This window comes from Triturus cristatus, chromosome 3_1 (genome assembly GCF_964204655.1).
Source record: "Triturus cristatus chromosome 3_1, aTriCri1.1, whole genome shotgun sequence".
Taxonomy (NCBI): Eukaryota; Metazoa; Chordata; class Amphibia; order Caudata; family Salamandridae; genus Triturus; species Triturus cristatus.
In genome coordinates, this window is record NC_140583.1 from 757,239,572 (window position 1) to 757,266,141 (window position 26,570).

The 26,570-nt window shown below is 45.1% G+C and overlaps 1 protein-coding gene across 7 annotated transcripts in view; it reads left to right on the forward strand.

The window, feature by feature from the left end:
- The window catches only part of BRSK2 (BR serine/threonine kinase 2), a 672,447-nt gene that overhangs the window by 24,152 nt on the left and 621,725 nt on the right, over nucleotides 1–26,570 (forward strand). The window lies entirely within an intron of this gene.

Here is a 26,570-nt window from a genome sequence, read left to right on the forward strand (position 1 = left end):
CCCCTTTTAAGATTGTTTTTGTAATAAGCACGGCACAGGCGCTGTGTAGGCAAAACCTAAAAAAGCTTGATTTTTCCTCTGAAGAATGTAGTATACTTACTCGAAGATTATATATCTGTAGAAGAACTGGACTGGTTTAAAATGAGCACTGTTATTGGAACAGGCATCCACTGCAGCCATCTTGAAATTACTTTTGTTTTATTTTAAGATATCCTGTTCAGTGATGGCCATGCATTCTCGGTGGACTTTTTGAATTGGATATATTAAAGTAAAAATCATTCTCCAGTGACCCCTGTGCATTCAGTCATCTTGAAAAGGGCAAATAACTATTTAAGATGCTGCATCCTGAAACAACAAAAAAGGGAATAAATAGTGGCTGGTTGACAAGAGGACACTTGTAAGGGCGGGAAAGGAGAGAGAGAGAAGGAACAGGAGGTGAATAACATGAAGGAAAAATAGACCCTCTCAAGCAATGTCTGACATCAGACGGACACCTCATCCAGTCAAAACACTATGAGACCTCCAACCACTTGAGAAGGACAAAGCCAAGAATAAGAAGATAAGTAAGACAGACAACAAATCTATCCAATCTTGAGCAAGGGGCTAAATGAAAGCCCACTCTAAGTGTACTTTATGTATTGGAAACAATAGGTCTATCTACTGACATCTAAAACTGTTTGTAGCTGAGATATAAAGCTCACATCCATGTAGCATTGGATATTAGGCACTGCACCAACTGACTTATGAGACAAGCTTGATACCCTCGTGACTGCTGTAAGTGACCTTGCCACAGTGTGGATGAGTACATTTTGGTGGTACTACTTTACTGTGTAACAGGGTTGCTGAATTTAATAGCCTCTTCTTGGTGTGGCAAATCAGTTGAGTTCTGTAAGTGCTGTTCAAAATGTGTGTAGATTTTTGGGAAATTGTGAATTATGTTCATTATTGAAAAATGTGTCTGGTTTGTTGTAGTTTTTCTTTTTGTGCAATCTAAGCATGTAACGTTTTTTTAATGGTGTTTATTATGATTGGTGGGTTTTGAAGGTATTTCTTAGAATATTGAGTAGCTGGTATTGTGACTGATGGATAATGTGGCTGGACTGTTTTTTTTTTGTTGGTGTGTGGATTGTCTATTGTTTTGTTGGCTGGTTGTTTTTCACTCTTTCTAAGTCCTTTCCATTGTCGCTAAGGTTTTGGGTATCTGAGGCATATTTGGTTTAATTGTTTTTCTGTGTGTCCAGTGTTCTTAGCATTTGTATACCATTTATCATGCTTCAAAGTATCCCAAAGTGCTTTTTTGTGGAACGTGTAGCTGCAGTTCAGCTCAGAGTAAAGTAATGGGGTATGAGAGACGCAGTTGCTGATGCTGACACATGCCAACATTGTGTGGGTGACTAATTCTTCCTGAGTGGAGATATATTCTGCCACTTGTTTGGCTGTATGTATAATTATTATGTCATCCTTTTATGAATAGCCATGTCTTTACCGTCGTCCTGAATTCAAGGTTATCGTTCCAAAACATTCTATTCCTGAGAAAATAAAGAACATATTTCACTTTAGATAGAGACTCAGATACACAAAGTATACTGAACCTTGTTGGGATTTATGGTTGGTGATTACTGTGGCTTGTTTGTTGGGTGACGTTAGAGTCTATGTGTTTGCTTTATGGATCTGACCTAGTGTGGGTCGACTGTTGAATGTTGTGGTATTTGCTCACTGTAATGGAACTCTTGGGCTCGCTGGTTGTTCGGTGTATCTGTGATGTTTTGTTTTTAAAAATGTTGGCAAGTGCAAATGTGTTATTTTGCTTGTTGTTGTTACACATTGTAGATTCTTTGACGTTTTGTTGTTTGTTTACCTGAGTTGTTGGGATTAAAGGGTGTTTTTCTGTGTATGCATGTTGTTGTATTTTTGCGGTTGTTCAGTGTGTGTATTTTAGTCGCTGTAACTCCTTAGTTGTTATTGGCTGTTTTCATGTTTCTTAGGGTGGATGGGTTGTTGTATTTTGTGAGTGCTGTTCAGTGTAGATGAGCTTTTGTGGGTCTTGGTCACTCTTGTTGGATTTTGTTGGGGTTTGCACTACATGCCTAGATTTCTGGGTACTGGTTGTGTCGATCAGGCCTTGAAATGGCAAATTAGAAGTGTAGGTGCTCACTATCCAAGAGTACCTGCAGCTCTTGAGAAGTGCTGGTACTTGCCTATTAAAGGTATTGCTGAACAGCTCAGGTGCTATCCCGTTATAAATGAAGAAGTGCAGGTACTCAGTACTTGACAGAACCTATTTAAATCACTGGTGCTGTTCTGCAAAGATGAATTCTTTTGCTTGTTGATGTTGCCCAGCCTTTCTGGCTTGCCGTCATTCCTGGGAAGGCTAACATCAATAATACATCCACAAAGTGCAATATAGCATTCATTCTCATAGCTTCGCCTCCCCAGAGCCCCCACTTGCTCACTCATGCTTACAAATGACCCACTATTGTTCAATCCTTGAGCAAACTTCAGTGCAAGGATCGGACACAATGTTTGTGGTTTTCATGGTATCCATGCATTTCCCCAGGTAATTAAGGCAGGTCAACCCCTGGGGTAAGGCCCAGTGAAAACAGGTACAATTGTGTTTTGGTGTTGAAAGAGCCAACCCGGCATGTTATTCCCTCGTCTGTTAAATTCTGAAAACGCCTGGATGGATGCAGGAGGTATCAATCCTTCGCACTTGTAATAAGACCCAGAATATGGTGCGCCTGTCAGACTGTGGGCATGTATGAACCTGTGTACCGGGTGACCACCCTCACTGGATGCCTCCTTTATCAAGCTTGAGGCTTGTTGGGAGCACACGTTCAACTTCAGTAAGCGGGCTTTATAGGCGTTTGTTCTTTAGTATTATTACTCTTTCTTCCACTCTCCAAGTCTTATGTGGGTGATATCAGTGCTTAATTTGGGCCGGTGGTTTCCGGTGCTCAGCACTGGCACTCAATCATCAACACCAGCACTTGAGCACCAGCTAAGGACACATTCATTTTTGGTAGCCACAGAGAGAATAAGTGATTCGCCCAGAATCACATGGTGTTGAGCCGATGCCGAGACTCCAACCTGTTCCCCAGGTCCGAAGTGGCCAGCTCTAGCCCTTAGGCCACATCCACTCCCCACTTGTAGGGTTCGTTGGTTCTTTGTTAGGCAGCACTAATAGGAGAAATGGGCTGATCGAAGCTATCTCCTGACCAGAGCCCTAGCATTTATTTTTTTACAAATTAGCTACCGGGTGATGGTGCTGGTGGATGCACCACTTATTGGCTCACAAGTCCCCTTTGTGTCAACAGAGGAACGGGGACTTCTGGGCTGGTGATTAGCAAATTACTGCATCCCAGAATTAATTATAGGAGATCCGCCATGCCGCTGGAAGACTCGGAGGGCGGTGGGCTGGTTTCCTTGTCTTCCCAGTAAACATGCAGACACACACTTATTGAATTAGTATGGTTTGGAGTTAATTACAGAGGGTCCCCTATTGCTGAAGCGCCCAGAGAGCGGGTTACGAGGGGAGTTGCGTTTTACAAATGTTTTGTTCCGCTGAGCTGTAAGTTAACAAGGCCATGGCGTCGCGTAAGCGCCACGAAGGTGCCACCTCCATTCAGACAGTGTGATGTCTTTAATAAAAAGCGTTGGGTGGTGTGGGTGTTGGAGGGGATGGAGGGGTTGAGTGTTGTGTCCTCTCATCCCCAGACAAGCGTTGATAGTGCCAATAGGTCTGGCTTTAATGAGATGCACCTTCCACTCTCAAAGGTACCCTGCAAATACAGGGGCACACTGAGAGGCCAGCTCATACCCCTCCTCTAGTACAAACACACCGTGCACCCTGCACATGCACCTGTGCACCACTCACCCTACACTTGCCAGGGCGCACCACTCCTCTTTCGCTCACCTGGGCAGACTATTCACCTTACACTCTTATGGGCGCACCTTTCACATCCTGCGCTCATACGAGCACACCTTTCACCTTGCTCTGATACAGCTGTACTCCTCCCTCTGCACTCATATGGGAATATTGCTCAGCCTGTACTCACACGGCCCACCCTCATCCATCACTAACACAGGTGGAGTCCTGCACTCACAGAGGGACCAAACTCACCCGGCAATCACAGTGGCAAATGATTCATCCAGAATTCACCCACAGGGGCACACCCCTCATGCAGCACTCACACCGGCATACCAGTCATCTAGTGATCTTACAGATGGTTCCCTGCACACTCATTAGCACACAGCTCACCCTGCACTCACATAGAAACACCTCTCATACTGCACTGATACCGGCACACCGCTCACCCTGCACTCATATGAGTACACTGCTCACCCTGCACTCATACGAGTACACTGCTCACCCTGCACTCATATGGGTACACTGCTCACCCTGCACTCATATGGGTACACTGCTCACCCTGCACTCATACGGGTACACTGCTCACCCTGCACTCCTACGGTACACTGCTCACCATGCACTCCTACGGTACACTGCTCACCCTGCACTCCTACGGTACACTGCTCACCCTGCACTCATATGGGTACACTGCTCACCCTGCACTCATATGGGTACACCGCTCACCCTGCACTCGTATGAGTACACTGCTCACCCTGCATTCATATGGGTACACTGCTCACCCTGCACTCATATGGGTTCACCACTCACCCTGCACTCATACGAGTACACTGCTCAGCCTGCACTCATACGGGTACACTGCTCACCCTGCACTCCTACGGTACATTGCTCACCCTGCACTCATAGGGGTACACCACTCACCCTGCCTTCAAATGGCCACACTGCTTACCCTGAAACACATTTGCATACCCCTCTTTCAGCACTCATACAGAGGCACCTCTGCACTCACACTAGCACACAGCTGACTGCACTCTCATGACCACACCCCTCACCCTGCACTCGTATAGGCACACCCCTCACCATGCACTCATTCAGGCATGTTTCTCACCATGCGCGCACACAAATAAAGTAATCGCTCATACAGGGACACTTGTCACCCTGCACTCATTCAGGCACATCGCTCATTTTGCAGTCACTTAGACGCAGACCTCACCCTGCACTAATGCAGTCACATCCCATAACCTGCACTTCTAAAGGTTCACTGCTCACCCTGCATTAGCATGTTCACACCATGCATCCTGGGCTCACATTGGCCCACACATGGACTGGTTGGGATCAGCAGCCCAACAGTGGCGGCATCATTTGAATTTTTCGCAGGTAGACTCTCCCGCTGGTGTCAACGATTGGTTGCCTGGGGGTCAGCGGGGTCGCCTGGGCGGTCTGCAGGGGCGGCAGGACCGCTTAAAAGGATACAAATAACCCTAGTGAGCACCTTGCTGTCTGCCTTCCCCTGAGGACTACTAGTGCTCGCTGCCCCAAACTTCGCATGGAGTTTCGGTAGGGGTGGTCTTCGTCTTGATGTCCTACGTAGGCTTGTCGAGGAGGTTGCAAACTGGGGATACTGCCACCGGCACTCATCATTCTTCATATCGGCGGCAATGATCTGGCGGCAGAGGGCAGAAGGACCCAGTTTGAGACTCTGCTGGTGGAAGTCACATGGTTGGCTAAGAGATTTCCGAATGCAGCCATATCATGGTCACATATCATCCCAAGGAGAGTCTGGAAATTTGGACGGTCTATGAAGGGCTTGAACGCATCAGTCAGGCATTTAAACAGCAGGTTAAAACAGTTATTCAACACAGCACAGCTAAAGACAATTTCAAATTTTCCACAAGGACGGGGTTCACTTGTCTGCCCAGGGTAACAAGTTTTTTGTTAAAATTTGGTTGCCTTCACGATGCAGCATTTCTCACATTGTTAGGTGGTCGCACCTGGGGTAGTATTGGTCGGTCGTGGAACCAACAATTCCTGTGGAGATTTAGGAGTCATGTTTTTACCACAAAACAGGTTGCCAACGTGGGGCGTTACAGACCTAATCACAGGCGTATTCAAGATGCTATTGGTTATTAGAATAACACAGGGCAGGTGTGCCACGGTCCTCGCTGAAGGGCTGGGGACATCCGCTACTGCAATTGTCAATTGCCCTAGAGGGTACTCCATGATACGTCGCTTGTATGTTGGGGGTAATGGTGACTCCTCTAGGGACCAACTTATGGCCAGGTTGCGCAGGGTCACCCCCCTGATTGGGTGCCCGGGGGTTTCCCTTTAATGGGTTGATCTGGCATGGTTGTTTTTGTGGGGCCAGCTGCTTTACTGGCCCTAGCTCTCTCTACCTTGAGGGAGTGGACAGTTCACCTTGTAAACAATTCAACTAGGAACTGAGGGGTGGTCAATCATGACTCTTGATGGATTGTGAGAATATGTTGGTAAGAGATTGTTTGTATTAGTAAAAAGACTGTGTCAATTGTGTATATAATAGAAATGTTTTTGCAAGATGAAGACAACAGCAGAATTTTAATGTCATGTTTAGGAAGTGTAATAAATATGGCCATAGAATGAGGATATTTTCGCAACGCAAGTATGGTTGTCTGTTGTTGCTTCCTATGAGGGGTACAGCTTTGCTTTGGGGAGGGCAATCACGGTCTTCTTTCCCAGCCCCCCAGTCTTGCGATGGTTCCTCCTCACCTGTGACAAACCAGACCTAAAATTGTCATGCTGTAAAAGGGGCTCACACTCACTTGGCTATTACCCCACACACCTAGGGTGACTAGATTTTTAAAATCAAAAAGTGGACAAGCCACACACAGAAATAGGGCTTCAAGATGACTACCTCCTCCCCCCCCTACTCCTACTAAAATTTTAAAATATATGCATCATTTTTATAACATTAACCCTCCCGGAGAGCGTTCACTTGGCACATAGGAAAGTAAAGGATTGTACAGCTGTTTTGTCGGCATAATGGCACCTGAAAGTACACAGGGAGCATGGAACCAGGGGCCAGGGCCCGCGTGCTCCATGGAAGCCGCATGAGATGCACCATAGCCCAAGTGTTTTCAAAGAGGGTAGCTGCTGAAATGATTTCACACGGTTGGTGCTCACTGCATACTCTTCCCAAAAACCGCGACATTTAAAGTTGAAAAAAGTTTCGGCACTCACTCCTGAAAAAAGTGACACTCCTGGGGATTCTGGGGCACATGGTCTCCCTACACAAGCCTGGGACAGCTGGGGCATGATCCCTCTGTGCTGCTTTTAGAATTGAGGTCTGATATTGTTGTTATTTACAAAGTTACCCACCCGTCCATCTGATATTCTGGTATGCCTCGGTCTGGTCCTTCAAATGATACTGTAGACTTGGGTTGATACTGTGGGCTTTATTCTTCAAGAGGGCATAGCAGGAGGCCCTCATCCTTGCCTCCACGCGTGATTGACTATGTCCCTTTAACTGTCAGTTGTCCCAAAAGACAGCCTACCTTTGTCTCTACGTCTTTGTCTGTGTGGCCATACTTGTAGGGTGATCCCTCTCGTGTGGGCGGTGGGAGGGGGACACGAGGTCCAGTCCGTGTCTTGTGCCCGTGGTATCGGACAGTGCCGCATTTTATGCAGTGTCCTTGGCACCAAGACAGACTCGAGCTTTCCCCTGGTTGCTTGGAGTAGCCTGGCCACGCCTCGTTCCAGAGCCAAGAGCTGGGAAGCCATGCTAATCTACTGGTCGAACAGAGGAGTGACTGTGAGACGTGTTCCATGGACGCCCAGTGGCCGCGTGACCCCTATGAGGGGAAGAAGCTTATCCCCCCATCTTCTGTTTTTATTCCGAAATGAACTCTTCGGATGACTGACTGCTGGGGACGGGGTGAAAGGAGAATGTTTCTGGTTGAGTGACACAGAGGACGGACGAGCTGATCTGGAATCCCCTCTCGGAATGTCACACACAAGGCGCCAGCGTCAGAGCCCAGCATGACACGTTCCTTCCTGTTTGTCCCGCGAGCCGCTGCCCACCCCCGTCCCGTTCACACAGAATTACCTTTGTCCAGGCTTTAGCTGTGAGGCGGTGCCCGTCATTTGTAGCCTCTGGCAGTGGTAGAAGCAGGGGAGAGAGTGTCTGGAAGCCAAGACCTTCCAGCAGGGTCGTTTGTTTCTACATCATCAGGCTGGATTGCACCCACTGTGGCTCTCCTCATATAATCCCCCCAGACCAGTGACCCGCGTGGACATATCCGGCCCCGCTTTTTCTTACTATATTATGCAGAATGAGCGGGGTGAAGAAAATGCCGGTGCGAAGTACCGGGAAACGCCCCACAAATTAAGCACTAAGGTGGATAGTGCTAAAGGTGAAAATTAGCTTCCCTTTTCTAAGACGTCTTATGTTTTTCAGTCTTTACCAGTTATTTACGGTAACGGGGTGGCACGCAAACATTGTCTTCTATTCCCCAACACAGTGGTGAGTGTGTCTCATGTCCGACCTGACTGCAGAACTGTTTCAAAACCTATTCAGTAGCACTCTTGGGTGGTCAGGCATGTTTAATAATACAATGCATCGCTCTGCGTGATCAATATCTTTCAACACACAGTCAAATGCACCAACAAGGGTTATTTTACATAGCATGTGTCTGATTGATCCATGTAGTTTTCAGCCCTCACTTGTGGGACAGACCTGTGAAACCAAAGGATTTTGGGGCATCGGCCTTTGGGGTCCACTTTTCGAGCAGATTTAAAATAATTTCCAATTTTCAGCCCAATCAAGTCCTCATGATGCCAAACAATAGTGTTTTGTTTTAAACTTTCCGAATGTGTGGAATCACAATATTGAGGCTGAAATATCGACCTCCAACAACATTGAATCCACACTGTCGGCAGGCGGGCAACTAGAGCCAAATTTCGGGGGGGGCTGAAAAAGATTTCGGGGGGGGGGGAAGTCTTCCAGCCATAGGCAGAGTGGCTGTAAGAAGGGGTGAAAACACAACAAAAGCCTCATTAACGAGTAAATGGTCTTTTAAAGACGTGTGAAGTACACGGGTGCGGCTGCAAGTAGACGACGCCAACCCGCGAGGCTGTCTCAGCCGGGCTGACAGACATGACGGGGGGGGGGCTGAAACCCGCTGAGCCCAATGGGTGTTGCACGCCTGACTGTCGGCCACTGTAGCATCAAGGTAAACAAATGTGGAGTTAATACGCAGATGTAAACATCAATATATATATATATATATATATATATATATATATATATATATATATATATATATAATCTACTGGCGGTCGCCAGTAGATAGTTATAGTTAGGATCGTGTTTCCATAGGAAATCCGCAACATTCTATTTGGAATAACTTTGGCGCCGATTGACAAATCCTCACAAAATTTTCAAAATAGGTGGGGCGTTCCGCTCCTTCCCTGAAAGTCTCGGGGGGATTCGTCAAGCGGGGGCTGAGAAAAAGGGGGGTCCCAAAACGCGTTTTCCCCATGCATTTTTCCATAGGACCTTTAGTCCAAGCTACAGCCCGAACGGCTGAACAGAATTACTTGAAATTTGGCAGAGAGGTAGTCCTCAGGTCAGGGATGTGCCTTTTGCAGGTCTGGTGTAAATCTGTTCAGTATTTCCTGAGAAAATAGCATTTAAAAGCATATATATATCTATAAGCGCGCTCCGTGCGCGTATGGTAAAACTTACCGTACGCGCACGCTGCCGTACGCGAGCGCGATTCTGATTGGTTGTTAGATCTTAGTAAACATTCGAATCGGTCGAAACCAGGAAGTGTCGGCCGCCATTTTGTCTCTCGCAGTCTGAGGGGGTGAAAAACAAAGGTGGAGAACGTGAAAAGGGGGCAGGGTGGACAGTTCCTGACCCCCTAGCCTTAGTCAGGGGGTCCCAGAAGGACCCCCAAGGGCCAAAATGTTCTTTAATTTTTTTTCAAAAAATCGCAGAATACGCGTAGCGTGCGCGTACGGCAGAAACGGAAAAATTCCGCGAACTGCGTAACGTGGGCGCGCGGTGCGCGAAGCGCACCGTGTGCGTACGTTACGCGCACGGTGAAAAACCTTTAAAAAAAAAACAAAAGAAATACATAACTTAGCATTTAAAAAACCGTACAAATTCACTGAAAAAACTATAGGTTTCACACACGTTATAGTTAGGAATTAGCATTTAAAAAACCTTGCAAATTCACTTAAAAAACCATAGGTTTCACACATGTTATAGTTAGCTGGACATTTCACTCGTGAAAAACCATTGAAATTCCCCCGTTATAGTTAGTGCAGGCAACTATAACTCACGCGACCGCAATCCTCTGCTGATGACGTCAGATATTACATCACTGATGACATATGTGTCTTTCTGAAAAAAAAATATTTGTAATATATGTATAGCTAAAAATTAATGGAAGAAGACATGGGTAAATAAGTGTCTAAATACAGTGATGTAATATCTGACGTCATCAGCAGAGGATTGCGGTCGTGTGAGTTATAGTTGCCTGCACTAACTATAACGGGGGAATTTCAATGGTTTTTCACGAGTGAAATGTCCAGCTAACTATAACATGTGTGAAACCTATGGTTTTTTAAGTGAATATATATATATATATATATATATATTTATATATACTTACCTTGAAGATATAGTGAGGTAAGTGAGAGAGGTAGATAGAAAGGTGAGCTATGGATAGGGATAGGTAGAGAAAGAGCGTGTCAGAGGTCGAGATAGGGAGAGAGAGGTTGAGAAAGCAAAAGAAACAGAGGAAAGAAAGATCAGAGAAAGAGACAGAGTGATAGAGAGAGACCTAGCGAGAGAGAAGGAGAGTCTTGTGACTGTGCTGATCACCTTACCGGTCGGTGGGCTATTGGTAGTGTGTGCCCTTGGCAATTGCCAACTTTGCGCTTGATTTAAAACGGCTGGGGGGAAGCCCCCTTTAATATTCTGCCACCTGCGCCGCCCTCATCACCAGTCTGTGGTGTTGCCAACGACCTCTGCTCCCAGATTGAGGTTTTAGTTTGTCTCCCCAGGTGAACATTCTCTGTTGAATCAATGTCCCAAAAGGAAGATGTCAATCCTGTAGCGGTTTATGTGAAGGAGATATATTATACCTCCAATGACATTACACAAAGACAGTAACTCTGCTTTACAGGCACAGTAAACACACAGAGGACCAATCGGTAACGCAGAGGGAGACAGCAAGGAGAGGAGAAGGCGGAGTGTGGGAAAAACGTAGTGAGGAAGAAAGTACAACTGTACCTTAGAGTGAGGTAGCCTTCAAACAGAGAGAGGTGGGGAGTGACTTTACCTTATAAAGAGACAACTCACAATGCAGAGAGAGAGGGGGAACTATTCCACATTACAGTCCACAAGTCAAGGAGAAACTGACATGTTTCTAGAGAGTCTTTAAAGCAGAGATGTATTTCCTTCACGAAGGGATAGTGACTCTGTATTAACTAGGGAGAGCATTGCCATGTTACACATAGAAAGAGCATTTATTATCACAGAAAGGGAGAGAATTATAGAGAGACAATCACTCTACATTGCAGCAAGAGAGTGACTCATTACAGAGAGAGAGAGAGACTCTCCTTTACAAAGATCTCAGTTCTACGCTATAGCTAGGGAGATTGACTCGATAATGCCGCAAGCAGCTGTGCTAAACACAGGAGGAGGTACTCTGTACAGAAAGACATTGCTCATTACGGGATTCTTTTTTTTCAAGACCTATATTGCACATCTGAATTGACATATATCTTTACTATCTGTGATGCCTTTTGTGTTGTATTGTATATCAGCCCAAACTCTTAACTGGTTCCAAGAGTTGTCTTGACCGCTTAACCACAGCTACCAGTTCAGGGTCAACGAAACGAAGAAATTCTTGGTTAGCCATAGCAAGCAACAGGTGTCCTGGGACAGCGATGAGAAAGGACCATACCAAACCACTGATACAGCCCTCCACACTCCATCTACACCACGGCCTTGTCAGGGGGAATCTATAGAGAACTGGCCTGTGCTCTATCCAACGAGGTCTGCTGGACAGAACAAGTCTGTTTGCAAACCAACTATTTGGATCATGCAATGTCAGCTGATGCTTCCTGAGAGCAAGGACATGGCATCTCTGTAGGAAGCAATGTTACTTGGTTCTTTAGACTGGCTCCAAGTCAGACTGCCTTTTTCTCTAAAAATGCCTTGTCTGCCCATTATTAGCGCCAAATTCAGATGACTACTTCAGAGGTTCTGTGTTAGAGATCAGCAGTACCAACATAACTCTTGAGTCAAGAACTCACTTAGTATGGCTCCCAACCAATTTAGTGAAATGATCAGAATATGAACAAAACAACCAAATCTGGATAAGTTACCAGGTAGAATTAAATACACTTAATAGGAAATTGTAGACTAGAGAGCTAATGGCAACAATTGGGCGAGCTTAAACTTATAGATGCCTCCAGGAATGTGGTCTGCCTGCCACATTTATACACACTATATGGGAATATCCAGGGCTCAAAAACTTCTGGAATGAGGTGATGAAGTATTTGCCATTTGTTGTCAAAATGCATCTGACTCCAGACAAATAGCTATGCATTCTTGGTATATGGAGGGAGGTTATAGTCACCAGGTATCAAAAGCTGGTCTACAATGTGAGCATTGTTGTAGCCCGGCACAATATAGCTATATTGTGGAAGGCACCCTACTTCCCCCTTGATCGAGCAGTGGGGCAGTGACATGGATTGGTATATGGGTGCCGAAAGGTTCATGTCCGAGCATTGGTGTTGCCCCTAAATCTAAAAATTCAAAAAGATATAAGGCTCATGGAAAGGTTATCGGGGTTGCTTGTGAACTTCTCTCAACAAAGTTGCTGTTATTTACTCGAACCCACTGCATATGATGTCTAAAGATAAAGCTGAGTTACACACTTTGTGAAATTGTTTTCTCAAGAGATATGATCTCTCTGCCATTTATGGTTGTATAATGAGATAAAATTCTTGAAGTACGAGAAATTTACACATGCTTTATGATAAGTTAATATTTGGAAAAGCAATCAAAAAAGTATGAATAAAAGCTGGATATGTCACTGCAATGACGTTGAATTTTAAATTAACAGCTAAGTTACACACATCTCCATTCTGCATGGACAGTCAATGAACGTTAGTAAGCATTACTAAGCACGGGGGCCTTCCTCCCACTGCAGGAGCGCAGCACGACTCCCAGTTCCTGGCTGCCTCGTGCCATTATTCAGGCCAGAGGAGCTGAGTGAGAGTCGGTTGCCTTGTAGAGACATTACATAACAATGGGGTGACCCAGAACTATTCCAAAGGACCTGGGTGATTTTTGATATGTAACAACAGTGGTCCAGTCGGAGAGATCCACTAAACGGATATGGTTAAATTAATACATGTATCCTAATTACTCTTCGATCACCCCAACCTATGTAACTCGGAGATGGAAGTAGATATTATTTCTGAAAGCAAGGGAGAGTATGTTATATTATTATAAACTTAACATCACATGCAAGGAAAACACATTTAAAGGTATGAATTTTTGTATTTTGAAATATAACAAATATAAATACTTTATATACACCTATGGTTGCTCCAAAGAGGTATGTGAATGGGTACTCAGGAAAAAAGTGCTTGTGCGTGGAGTTTTTACACAAAAAAAGTAGAGAAGAAATAAACCTATTACATATATGATCTTATGTACACAATAGCCCGTTTGTATATACTTATTATCCAGCATGAGTTCAGTCTCATTTAAAGAGAGGTAATCGTATCATTCATAATTACCCCTTAGTGGAACCATTATACAATCCAGGTGGTACATGGTGTCAACGTTTCAGCCCGGCAAGGGTCGGGGAGGGCCAATCTAAGCCTCAAAAGCAGCTCTTCACCAGGACTGTGTAACCATTTAGAAGGGGGAGCAACCTGGAAAGCTCATCTTGTTTCAAGACTGAAGAGTTAATCATCTAAATAACGAGGTCTAACTGGTTCCTAACCGGCAATGGATTTAATCCAGTCCTTAAAGCAAGTGAAAGCTGTCAGACTTGAAGCAAGAGTAAAGTATATTTCCTTCCCTTCCCCTTTGTGAATGGTGGCACCAACAGTTTTTCAGAACAGACAGTGGTCTCATGGACCACTACCCACTCTAAAAAGTGAAAACAAAACTTGTAATTTTTATGTTTTTAAAGTGCATCTCATTTCAGTTTAAGGAAAAAGGGCTGCATTTAAAAAAAAAAGCTTTTTTTAAAAAGCAGTTACAGACATGGTGGTCTGCTGACCCCAGCAGGCCACCATCCCTGTGAGTGCCGGCCATTCCCAATGGGTTGCAAATTGCGACCTGCCTCATAAATATTAATGAGGCAGGTCCCTTGTGTACCATTAGGGAATCTGAAACAGTGCCTCCGACACTGTTGTACATTAAAGATTGCAACTCACAATTTGCCAATTGCAATCTCTAATGGTCGTACATCTTGCCTCCCATATCCCTGACAAGGTGACAAAGTGCATTAGAAAACCTATAGAACACTATTCTGTGGGAGTTCTTTCGGTGGAAATGTGTGGGTCCATCACTTTCTGTTCTCCATCCTCCATCTTTTCCACTCTTTGCTATTATTGTTTGCCCTCGTTCGCTATGCTTGAAAACTACTTTCTCCTTCCACCCTTCTTGCTCTCTTTTTTGCCAATCGTGCTCTTTACTTTCTATTTATGTATAGTCCCCTTTTTTTCTCCCTCTCTCACACTGTTCACTCTGTTTGTGCTGTAATCTCTCCATCGTTCCCAGCTTGGTTTTTAGTCTCTCTCTTTCCTCACCCTGTCTTTGTATTCTCCTTCTTTTGCACTTTTGTTCATAATATTCCCACTTTTTGCACCCGGTACTCTTTGCTACTCTTTGGTCAGACCTTTCTCCTTTCTTCTTTCTCATTGTGCCCATTTCTTTTTTCTCTGCCACCACTTTGTCTTTTCCCTCTCCTCCGTCCCTACTTTATCTTTTATTCTTCTCTCTCCAATGCCCTTTTTTATTTTGTTGTATCTCAATCCTTTCTCTTTTACCCTCTCACTTTTTCTTCCTTCTCCCACCTCTCCCATTTCCCAGCGCCTCGAGGCCCTCATGGGGGATTTGTTGTGCTTTATAAATGTTTGCTTGACTGATTGACCTTTCTCTCATTCTGTCCCTCAAGCCTTTTCCTTTTCTCTCATCCCTTCTTTTCTCTTTTCTCTTCTTTGGCCTTCCCTGGTCTGCCTTCACTTTTTGAATTCCATTGTCCCTTTATCTCTCTTCACTCTCTTTCCTTATAGTCTTCTTTTCGGTTTTTCTGTCCTTGCCTTCTCATTCCCTTCCCTCATCATTTACTTTCTTTGCTCTTTGTTGTCTTTGTCTTTTTCTTTACCTACTTCGCCCCTTTTACACTCATCTTCCCATCTTTCTCTCTCTTGTCCCTCACGTTTTACCTCTTTTTCCATCCTTCACCATCTGTTTGTCTTTGTCCTTTTCTTTCCTTTGCTGCATCGGGTTCACACTTTCGTCTTCCCCCGGCCTGCCCTTTGCTGAGTCAGCCCATCCTTACCCTCTGCTCTCCCCTTGTCTTCTTTTGTTGTTGGCTCCCTTGAGGAGTGATTTGAAAGGGCTGCCTCCTGACTCTCCCACTCCCCCCGCACCATGAACCTGCTGCTCTGCCTGTTACTCCGCATGATCAGCCGCTCATCCGTACACGAGGCCCGGCAGGCGGGGAGCAGCTGAGAGGCCAGGAGGGCTCGGATCAGGGAGGGAGGTGAGAGCAGAGACAGATGGTGCATGGTTGGTGCTGAGGAGAGCTCTGCTGCTGCAACCAGCGCGTACTCTCTGCAGGGGTGGAAAGTAAGAATGATGTAACCGAAGGGATATATGTCTGCTGCCTGAGCCTGCAAGGTCTCTGGAAGTTGAGCAGTAGCTCTGCTGTCTGAGCTTGTAAGACTGGTCTAACTGAGGGCTAGCTCTGCTGTCTATATACATCCTAGGATAGTGGCATCTAACTTGTGGTGTCTGATTCCACCCCCTTCCCTTAGGCTTTCATTCCAGTTGTATGACACATAAACTTCTTCGGAGGGACTGGGAGGGAAAGAGGCGTGCGGATAGGTAACCGGTGGAAGCTATGTTTCACCAAGAAAGTTGGACCAAAAATTAACAGTTTGCCCATATTTCTTCAACGCCCTCTTCACACCATGAAGATACTGAATACTTCCTGAGCGCCCCTCTGGAACTGGCTGTAATGGCCGTAACCTGCTGGTGCGAGAGTCCGGAGCTGCATGGGGAGGGTAGGACTCCATGCCACGAAAGTCAAGGGCGCCAAAACGTGGTTTGTAATGCGCAGTGTGAAGTTCTGCAAACATTTCTGAAAGCCTTTGGGTAAATATACAAGAGTCCGGGGTGTATGTGAAATACCATGCTTCACACTGCGACAGGGTTAGCTGTAAGCTGTGTGCTGTGAGACTGCAGACCGAACAGTCTGTCAGTCCATGCCTTATGTGGAAAGGGCCCAGAATGAGATCACGAGAGTCCATACTATATAGGAGAGTCGGTAGTATTAATTGACAATATCCAGACTACGTGCTGTAAGAAGAGGAGCTGTAAATAGTGCCCATCTGGATTTTATATTGGGAGGATCCACACGCTGAAATATGATAACAAGGGTCACGACCAGTTAAAGTTTAGTTCTGTATATTTTGTCTCGGAGCCAGAGCACTGTGTAGACTACATTTGAAAACAGATATTAAATTAGTTGTGGCTTAGAGTCCCTTCTACTTTTTTGGAAGTAACTGATCACCTGTGTTACAGGAGCAGGAGGTGGCACTACGCTTCACACGTCACACAGAAGAGCCTTTCCATTGTGGTTTAAGCAACCTGCAGTGCACCTCTGTGTAGGCGCGGCACACTGACCCTACTACAAGCAAATCAGCACTTCAGTTATGAAGGAATGGGAGCAACCTGTTCCCAATAACAGCAACAAATCAATTCTTATTTTCTAGCCCTATTTTTATTTCATGAGCTGCTTTGTCTGGTTTCGTTGACAAAGTAAAATGATGGCCGTGCTTGAGGGCTTCTGTGTTTACCATCTGTGAATGGGACTTCCAATCCAGTGTCTTGGTAGCCATGTTGAAAAACAGTACTTTTCTGTCCTTAGCAATTAGAGCTATGATACGAACTTGAAAGAATGCCATTATCAGAGGCAGGGACATCTTAAAGATTTTGGGGGCCCTGTGCACAGCGTATTTGGGGGGCCCCTGTTTGAAACAGCTTTGAATTTATGGTCCAATTGTAGGTCTTTGATGCCTTCTTTGGCCAGGTCACTCACTGACACTGCACAGGCACATTCGTCAAAATTCTATAATTGTTACATCTAATAATAAGGGCCGGTGACGTGTTTTCAATATTTTAATACAGCAGCAGCTCACTAAAATTTTCTAAATGTAATTTCTGTGACACCCTCCACTTTCTCATATGTGAGGTCCTGTTTTGATATAAGGTATGGGTAGTGTGTGGGTGGAAGTCTCTGGATTTCTGGTGCTACAGCTTTAAATGCCCATGGTTTATAGGTGGCACATTCCTCGTAAAGGGCCTCGTAAATGACTTTTTCCGTGAAGATGAGAAACAGACTATTGAAAGATAGCCGAAACGTGTTTCGCCCTAGTGGTCCATTGACCGTGGGTTTTTTCAAGGCAAAGCTTGGTTATATGTTGAAGTATTCTTTGTGTTTCTCGGGAAAGGAAGTTGTTTGGTCTCTGCGGTCACGGAACAAACTTTGTAACCAAGCTTTGCCTTGAAAAAGTCCACGGTCAATGGACCACTAGGGCGAAACACATGTCGGCTATCTTTCAATAGTCTGTTTGTCATCTTCACGGAAAAAGTCTAATAAAATCAAAGCACGAATAACATAAGAAGACGCTTGACTATTTATCCGGACTCATTTTGACATATTAAGAGGGCACAATCCTCCATCCCTCTATATACCTGTTTTGATCTAAAACAAACTCTTTTCTGGATGTAACATGAAACATAAATACAACTTTTCTCTGCAAAAAGTCTGTAATAGACTCCCACACATCACTCACATTAAAAATAAATTAAAGGGAAGCGGTATTCACCACAATCTGTTTAAGAATCATTCAAGGTCATCAGGGCAAGACTCTTTGCAGAACATAGCTGGTTCTATCAGGGCGTCCCTGAAAGGCTGGGGCCCTGGGCCAGAGCCAACTTCACCCATGCTTTAAAACGTCTCTGATCAAAGGTTTACTACAGCTATTCATCAGAGCCTTCCATCGCTGGTTCGAAAGTACCAGATTTAGTACCATCTTTACACAACTAGGTTTCTGCTCTATATGTACTTATAGGTATTCATGTTAGGTATCATAATTAAGGCATTCTTGCTTGAGAACTAGATTTTTTTTTTTTTTAAATGCACACTTCTAAATGTGCATCGCACAAAGTGTTCTGTGGAGCCCTTACCACTGAGAGTGGCCACCATCAAAAAGGATGGATCGCCCCTAGGACTCAAGAACTTTCAGTTTTAGCTTAGTGCAGCTGGGTAGACAATCACTGTTGTGTACACTCTTTCAAGTTACGCTAGATGATGAATACACATGCCAGCCGCCGTCCCTCCATACTTGTGCATTACAGTGCTGTTTGCTCACAGGCCTGGAGTGCCCATTTTTCACCAGTGGGCTGGAGCCATTGGAGGCCGATTTTTAAGGCAGGGGGCTCTGCGGACACCTTAGCATCAAGGGGGGCTTCAGGAAAGAGAGAAAATGAGGAGGAAGGGAATAGGGCTGGTTTGAACATTTTTGCCAGGGCTGCTTTTGGTTCCCAGCCTGGCCCTGTTTGCTCTGATGCCTGTGCTCTTCCGACACTATGAATAGTGCTACAGCCCGCATGCCCCACTTAACCCTGGTCATCCAGCCTTTACCTTATCCTTTCATTAGAGAGTCGTGCAATCTGCCCTTCACCCTGTGTCCTATGGATTTTACATCAAAACCCCACCAGGTGCTCTGCAGCCTGAGTGTACCCTTCCCATGAGCGGGACTGCAGATAGTGCCAAGGTAAGATTCGAAACAATTTAGCCGGGTTTAACAACAACATGCATTAGATCAATCATAACTCATAACAATCCACTGCGTCAGTCAACTTTTTAAAGACAAAATTATACTTAAAAATGAGACTCTCAAACTAGTTCCAGCTTACACATCCATGGTCAGACGTTTGGCCCTGCAGATTGACAAGTGAAGCAGATTCCTGCATGGCACAACACACTGTTCCAGTGTTGTTAGGAGTTCTATAATGTCCATGACCTTCGATCTCAAGAAATCTCCCTCTAACCTCATCAACCAGTTGCATGCTAGACTGACAAATCCTAAAAGTCATAACTAGTGTTCTGGTTGGCCTACTACAAAGTGAGCTAAGACATTTCATCGGGAGCTGCATTAGGTATACAGAAAATACACCACAGCGGAGATTCTGGTGCTCAGGTTCTTATAGTCTTCTCCCCAGCACCACTCAGCCAATGTTCACTTTTACATCAATTAATGTACATCCTTGGAAATAGGAGGATCTATGTTAACCATGATAAGCATAATTAAATGAAAGCCATACCATATTGATTTTATCCACCATAGACAACTTCACTCAGTGTTGACTTTTGAATTGGGGAAATGATTCATGCATAAAAAGAATAGTGTTCAGTGAGGTCCAGGCTTTGCAGGACGCCATGCTTAGATTAGTATGTATTAGCTCAATGCTGGTGATCCTCCATAAGATATCTTGGTGTGTCTCAGCTATCCATCTCTGGATGGCTCCCAGATCACTCATACTGAACTCATTCAAAATGTTTAACATCATTTTTTCTGTTCCTCCTGCACTCTCTCTACCTCGCTCATTCTACTTACTCCAGATATCCGAACATTCAGCCACAAAGCGTGGAGTATACTTTAACTCCTTTACGAGTTTGGAGGCATTCATAATGACCACAGCACATTTCAGTTACTGAACATTTGTAAAATCTGTTTTACATTTCCTTCCACACAACCAAGACCCTGACTGGGATGCTCCCTTGCTTGTACCAAGCTTGACTACTGTAAGAGTCTTTTCTTGATTCTCCCCATCATGTACTCTTATACCCCACTTACCATGGGTCTAAACTCCACAGATGACCTCTGTACTAGATCTTTTATTAAATTGAAATGTGTACGTTCTCTCTGCTCTAAAAGACTCATTATCTTGCAAGATCTTGATAATTTATCCACAGTGACTTGGTACTTCAAAATACTTCTGATGCCACATCAAATAAGTAAATACATTTATAAACACATGGAGGAAAGCTTTCAAAGTTGCTGCTGTAAGACATTAAACAAACTCTTTGAAGCTGGCAGGTATACCATTGATGCTTAGTGTAAAGATGCGCTCCTGCAGCCTTCGTCAGTGGTCATCACTGGTTAAGCTACCAAATTTAGAATTGAAATGACGCAGGACAACCATAGTTGGTGGGACCTGTGTTTTTTCACATTAAACATGAGCTGTAGGGAAAAGCACCAGACAGATATCCCTGATGTGCAAGGAGTTTTCTCATTGCAGATCTGGAGAATTTTCAAATTGCCCTTCTTTGCCCCTCCATGCCTCGAATGGCTGTCCAGGGAAGGAAGCCTCACTGAGAGTCACACCATCTTATATGGTGCAGGGCGACGGCCACTGCCTCCTAGCAGTCTAATGCTAATTGTCACCACTTTATGGTGGAGCTTACGCCTCGTCAACCTTCAATGAGAGCCAAAGCCACCGCTCTGTTGAAGAAGATGTGTAGGAACATAGAAGGATCCTCCTTTTCGAGTAACATGTTTCTCAATAAACCTGCTAAACAGCGAAGTCTTTGTTTTTGAGGGGTTTTAGGCGATTTTACTGCAGGATTATCTAGTAATATTTTTCTGGTGAATCTTATGCGCTATGTAGCCCAGTGATGGTGATATAAGGAGCACATTATTATCCACAAACCAGAGCAGCGGAACTAAGGGCACTGCGGCGTGTCCTTCCCCTCCAACCAGAAGATACGTCACCTGTTCCCTTCACCCTTAGCAAAAGCCTCTGAAGACGTGCCCTCAAGCTCAAGAAGGGCAATGCAGTTAGTGTCCCCACTCCCTCTCACACATCAGGTAACTAAGGCCTCTACCTTACCCTCAGCCATGCTCTCTGCAGCCTTTACATCCCCTCTGCCATGAGTCCACGTCTGCCTCTTTGCCAGTCACACTGCTGCTTCTGTGTGAGCTTGCACTCTTAGAAAAGCTTGAGAAAACATTCTTACAACAGAACAGCTAAAACTAACGGGTTTGTCAATATCTGTTCAAATCTACTGCAGTCCATAGCAGCATCACAATAAAGTTTTACTGACTCGGTGCGGTGTGCAAGCGTTAGAATAGTAAAACTACATTCGACTACAACACCTGAGGTAGGTTGAATATAGAAACTGGTCAGAATGTGCATAGGGATGTAGTTACCGTAGACATTTTGGAAGCAAGGGTTTTTTAGTCTCACTGTCTTTGCAATCTATGTTTTCACGTAAAACAATGTCTCAAAACTCAGCACAAATGTGTAAAAAGTTGACACTACTAAATTGCGCCCATGTATCAGTTTACAAAGATCAGGGTAGACACTAAGTAATAAACAGGAAAAAAAGAATAATGTAGCAGCAAAATAAAAGCTTTCGACAAGACAGTGTCGCATTATTTGCTTTTCAGTAATACCTCCGCAATTGACCTGTGAAAGAATTGTGCACACTAAAATACTGCAATACTTTAGGGAGTTATTGGCAGTAAGGTGTCCAGAAGTAAGGCACAGAGAGTATATTGTTGATGTTATCGACTGCACACAGTTTTTGTTTTGTTTTTTGCTCAGAATAATACAGAAAATATGGGTTGCAGAATACACAATAACCCCTAAAGAATTGCTTTACCCAAATAAACTTAGAAGAAGCAAATGAGGAAGCTTTACTTAAATCTTGATCTATAATTCGGAGTTTCTTCCTTTTTACTACATTTTTGACGAGGATTAGTATTCCCTGCTTGCTGGCAATATTTCTTCATGGCTGCTAGTTGGCATTGGAAATGGATGTGCTATATTTTTTTACGAGTTATCTTAGCTGGGTGGATTTTGGAGATGGTTTTTCCTTGACGCAACTTAAAAGGGGAACAACAATCCAGATTTCAGCATGAGAACCGACAGTACATTTTTGATTTATTTTGTGTAGTAATCATCGCATATGCATGAATTACTTTACGCTTGCAACTCCTCTCAGAATTGGGCACCTGGACTGTTTGCAGTTGGTCACCATTGACAGCTCTCGAGCAGTGTATGTGGGAGCGTCCAAAATGATACACATGTTTTCCAGTTGTTAGACGAGGGTCCCAGGCGCTTCTGATGAGTGTTGAGGGAATACAGTGAGTTTGGTGCAGACTACTACTTTTGTTTCCCTCTATGTATTCCATTGTAGGATGATGAGCCCAACACAGTCCCACAATTCCCATATAGCGTTCTCATTTCCAGAACTCCTTTTGATGTCTGCTTTGAGCCAGCATCAACGTAGATATAAAGAGCACTGGCCAATAGTTGTGGCTCCCCTACTTCCTTTTCACTTTCTTTAGAGACTTGTTAGAGAGAGGGCTTGGTGGTGTAAACTATGTGCAAAGTAAGGGCAATACAGCAGATCGTTTCAAAGAATATATATATTTACTTTGCCAACCATCACCTCGGCTACCATTACTTCAACCTGTTGGTTACTTTGACTGGCCTTAACTTTGACTCTCTTATTTACTATTCCAACTCACGCCCTATCCAGATTGAGCTCCAGAGCCAGCTGTAATAAAGACCAGTTAAAGTAACGGTCCATCTCGGTGATGGTGGCTGAAGTTGATTGTCAAAAATAATGGGGTCAAACGAAAGGAAAAAAAACACAAACCATGGTTATAGCCCTATTTTTTTAAGTCAAAAGTTTTAAAGCAATTTAAAGAATTATGCCTATATAAGTACCAACTACATGTTGTTCTCCACTGATGGGTTCAGAATGACATCAAAGACTATGAGAGTCAATCTCCTTCGATTAGGATGGCACTTTGAAACCAAATGACGGAAATCATCTCATGCTGACAATGTCCCATGCAATATGAAGAGCTGGATATGTCCCCCTGCATCATTTTCATGCTACTTCATAGAGCTGGACTCATGGACAAGGAAGCTATTAGTGTGGTTCACAGTGTGCAGGGATCTCTGAGTGAGCGTGTGGTGGAGACTGGACGATTGCAGAATTTGCTGAGGACAGTGCACATGGTGCGCAGAAATCTGTTTATGGGAGTGGGTCTTGATGGATGGTCCTACTGTTATGATGGCAGTTAGTGGGATGGGATTTTGGAGGAAGGGCAGATATTGGTTAACTCAAAAAGGGCAGTTGAAGTGTGATGGTGTGGTATTGCAGTTTGGCCTCCACCCATATATTAATGTCATCTGCTGAGTGTAAGAATGAGTCAGTATCTTGTGTTGGGATGCTGTGAGTTGCAGACATAGGTTTACTATGGAAGTGAGCAGTTTTCATTGCTGGGGCGGTGCTTGCTGAGGGAAAGGTACTAGACTGGCAGTTGTGCTCCGATAATAGGTCACTGTTATTGAACTGCACTTGGATTCCTCCCAAACCTATATTAAGTCATCTGCAGAGTGCAGCGATGTGTGAGCTTAGTTGTGTTGGGATGTTGTGGGTTGCAGACATTGGTTTACCAAGGAAGTTAGGGGGCCTGGGTTGATGGGTGGTGCTTGATGATGGAAAGGTGCTCAACCTGTGATTTTGCTTTGATGATGGAGAAAGTGGTGTGGGATTTCAGTTCTGCTGAGATGTGGTTGGTTGCAGACACTGCTTTATTAAGGAAGTGAGGGGTCCTTCATTGATGGATCGTGCTTGATGAGGGAGAGGTGCTAGACAGGCTGTTCTGCTTCTATGAGGGGGGCAATAGTGTTGTAGTTGTATTGCAGTTGGACCTCCACTCATATATTAATGTCACCTAGTGAGTGCCTGGAAATGTGAGTATCTTGTGTTGGGATCCTGTGAGTTGCAGATATATGTTTACTATAGATGTGAGGGGGTCTTCATTGCTGACAGGTGCTAGACTGGTAGGTCTGCTTTGATAATAGGAAAGTGTCATGGGACTGCACTTGGATTCCTCCTAACCCTTATATTATTGTAATCTGCAGAGTGCACGGATGTGTGAGCGTGGTTGTGTTGGGATGCAGTGGGTGGTAGATGCTGGATTTCTATGAAAGGGAAGGGGGTTTCATAGATGGGTGGTGTTTGATGAGATAGAGGTACTTGACTGGCGGTTCTGTTTTGATAATGGGGGCAGCGTCCGGTGCAGGTAAGCGCTATAGGGTGGGGCGGGGCGGGAGTCAACAGAATAATTATTTATTTATTTAATTTTCCCTATTCCATCGTCAGTCAACTCCTCCCCTCTCATCCCTGTCCGCCCCACTGCACTTACCTGCAGCGACCGCTGCTGGGGGAAGTGGTGTGAAATTGTGCTGTGCTGAGATGTTTGTGGGTGCAGACATTGGTTTACTAATGAAGTGAGGGGGTCTTCTTTGATGGGTGGTGCTTGATGGTTCTACTCAAGTGATGTGGTGGTGGTGTGGTATTGCAGTTGGACATCACCCATATATAAATGTCATCTTCTGAGTGCAGGGATGAGTGAGTACTTTGTGTTTGGATACTGTGGGGTGCAAACATACGTTTAGTTTGGGAGCGAGGGGTCTTCGTTGCTGGGGCACTGCTTGTTGAGGGATATGTATTCGAGTGGCAGCCCTGCTTCTGTGATCACGGGTGGAACTGTTCCCACTGAGCTGCGCTGGAGGTAGCAGAGTAGGTACTCTGGAAGCCACTGCAGTCTGAGATTCCTGCAGGGCCTGGAGCACTGGTGCGCTGAAAATAGCCCAGCTTAGGATGAGTCACCTTAGCTGGTGGGGGGATCAAAAGGCAGGGAGGGTTTGAAGCTCCCTCTGCGCACCTCCATCCATCTTCACGGTCGTGTGTGGAGATGCCGATTTGTCGTCTTTTTGGGGCATAGGAGAGGCGCTGTGCTTCAATTCATTTTTAGCAACTAGTCCCATGTTCAGGTTTGTATTTCATACCCTACTTGGAGCAGTTCTTTGATTAGAAATATAGAAATGCAGATACTCGATATTTAGACTAGACTACCTGTTCGCTCCTGTGAAGTGTCGGTACTCTCCCATTAAATGTATTGCAGCAGTGCTGAGAAGTGCAGGTACTCCCCCTGTCAAATTAAAGAAGTGCAGGTATTTGCTCGTTTAAAGCACTGGCTTGGAGAGAAGCTAGCCAGAGCCTGAATACTGCTGGAGCTATGGGTTTTGTGCTCTATGTTTTTTACTTTGATACGTTCGCCCTCTTGGAGACTTCCACCTGACTTGTAAGGTTACCCTCTCCCCTCGTACTACGCATACAGGGCTTAAAGATGCCGGGTCCCTCCGAGTCTCAAACCAATTAGTAATTAAAAAGGGACATTTAAACTGGTCCCCATCAAGCCCTACATTCGCGTCCTTAATTTTACTGGCAAATAACACTCATCAATTTCTGAAAAATTAATGTATAAAAAGTTAAGACAATCCATATCAACAATTTAGTTCCTATTTATATTTCACGCTTTACTTAATCTTGCCCCGAAATAGTGGTTAAGTGGCACACTACAGGGATTATAGAAAACTTTTGAGTCCTCCTCCAGTCCCATCTCCAGAGTGGCGTGTAAAGATCGCCGTGGAAAGCGAGAAGTGGAGGGTAAGAGCGAGGAGGCTGGTGTGTGCTGCATAGGGGCACTTAATACACAATTAGACAAGCTAGTGAGGTGGATGGAGATAGAGAAATGAGGAGTCACAGATAGGCAAAGGGACTAAGGGAGGTCTTAGTACACCACACCTTCCCGAATGTAGAAAGACACTCAGTCTCTACCCCAAGTTACGCCCACCACGTCACTCCCTGGGCTGTGTGCGGCCCGAGGAGATAAATAAAGGGGCATAAGGTCTCTCGAGGCCTTCGGTGACACCTTTCTACTGGGTGCATGTCTCTTTTTTGCAGCTCTGTGCTGTGACAGGCTAGGCCTACCGGAACGGCCTAGCTTGACCGCTACACTGGTGATGAGGAGTGGTTCAGCCCTGAGCACCCCACCACTGCTGGAAACACTGTCAGGTGTCTTCTCCCATTCTCGGCCACCATCCTGGTTGTGAGACCGAGCAGCAGGCCTGAACCCGGTATTGGAATCAGCCGCCACAGGGGTTGGTTTGCGCCGCCCTTGTGGGCCCCCAGTGGTGCATCACATGTCTGCTGTTCCTTCCCTGGCAGCCCTAACCGAGTTCCGACTGTGTTCCTATGCAGTCTGGCACTCTGTGCCCGGACTGTGACGACCACGACTTGCCAGGCTTGATCTGCTCCATGTGGGCCAATTATCACAGCCTGCAATGCATGCGGCAGCCATGGTGGGCGAAGCCTGATCCAGCGTCCCTGCTGGGATCCTCAATGCCGAGATCAGCGCCTGGAGCAACAGCAGCCCAGAGAAGGCATGCCTGGATCCTGCATGTGGCTCTGCCACAAGCCTCTACCTCCTGCACAACCTCACACAACTGTAAGTTCTC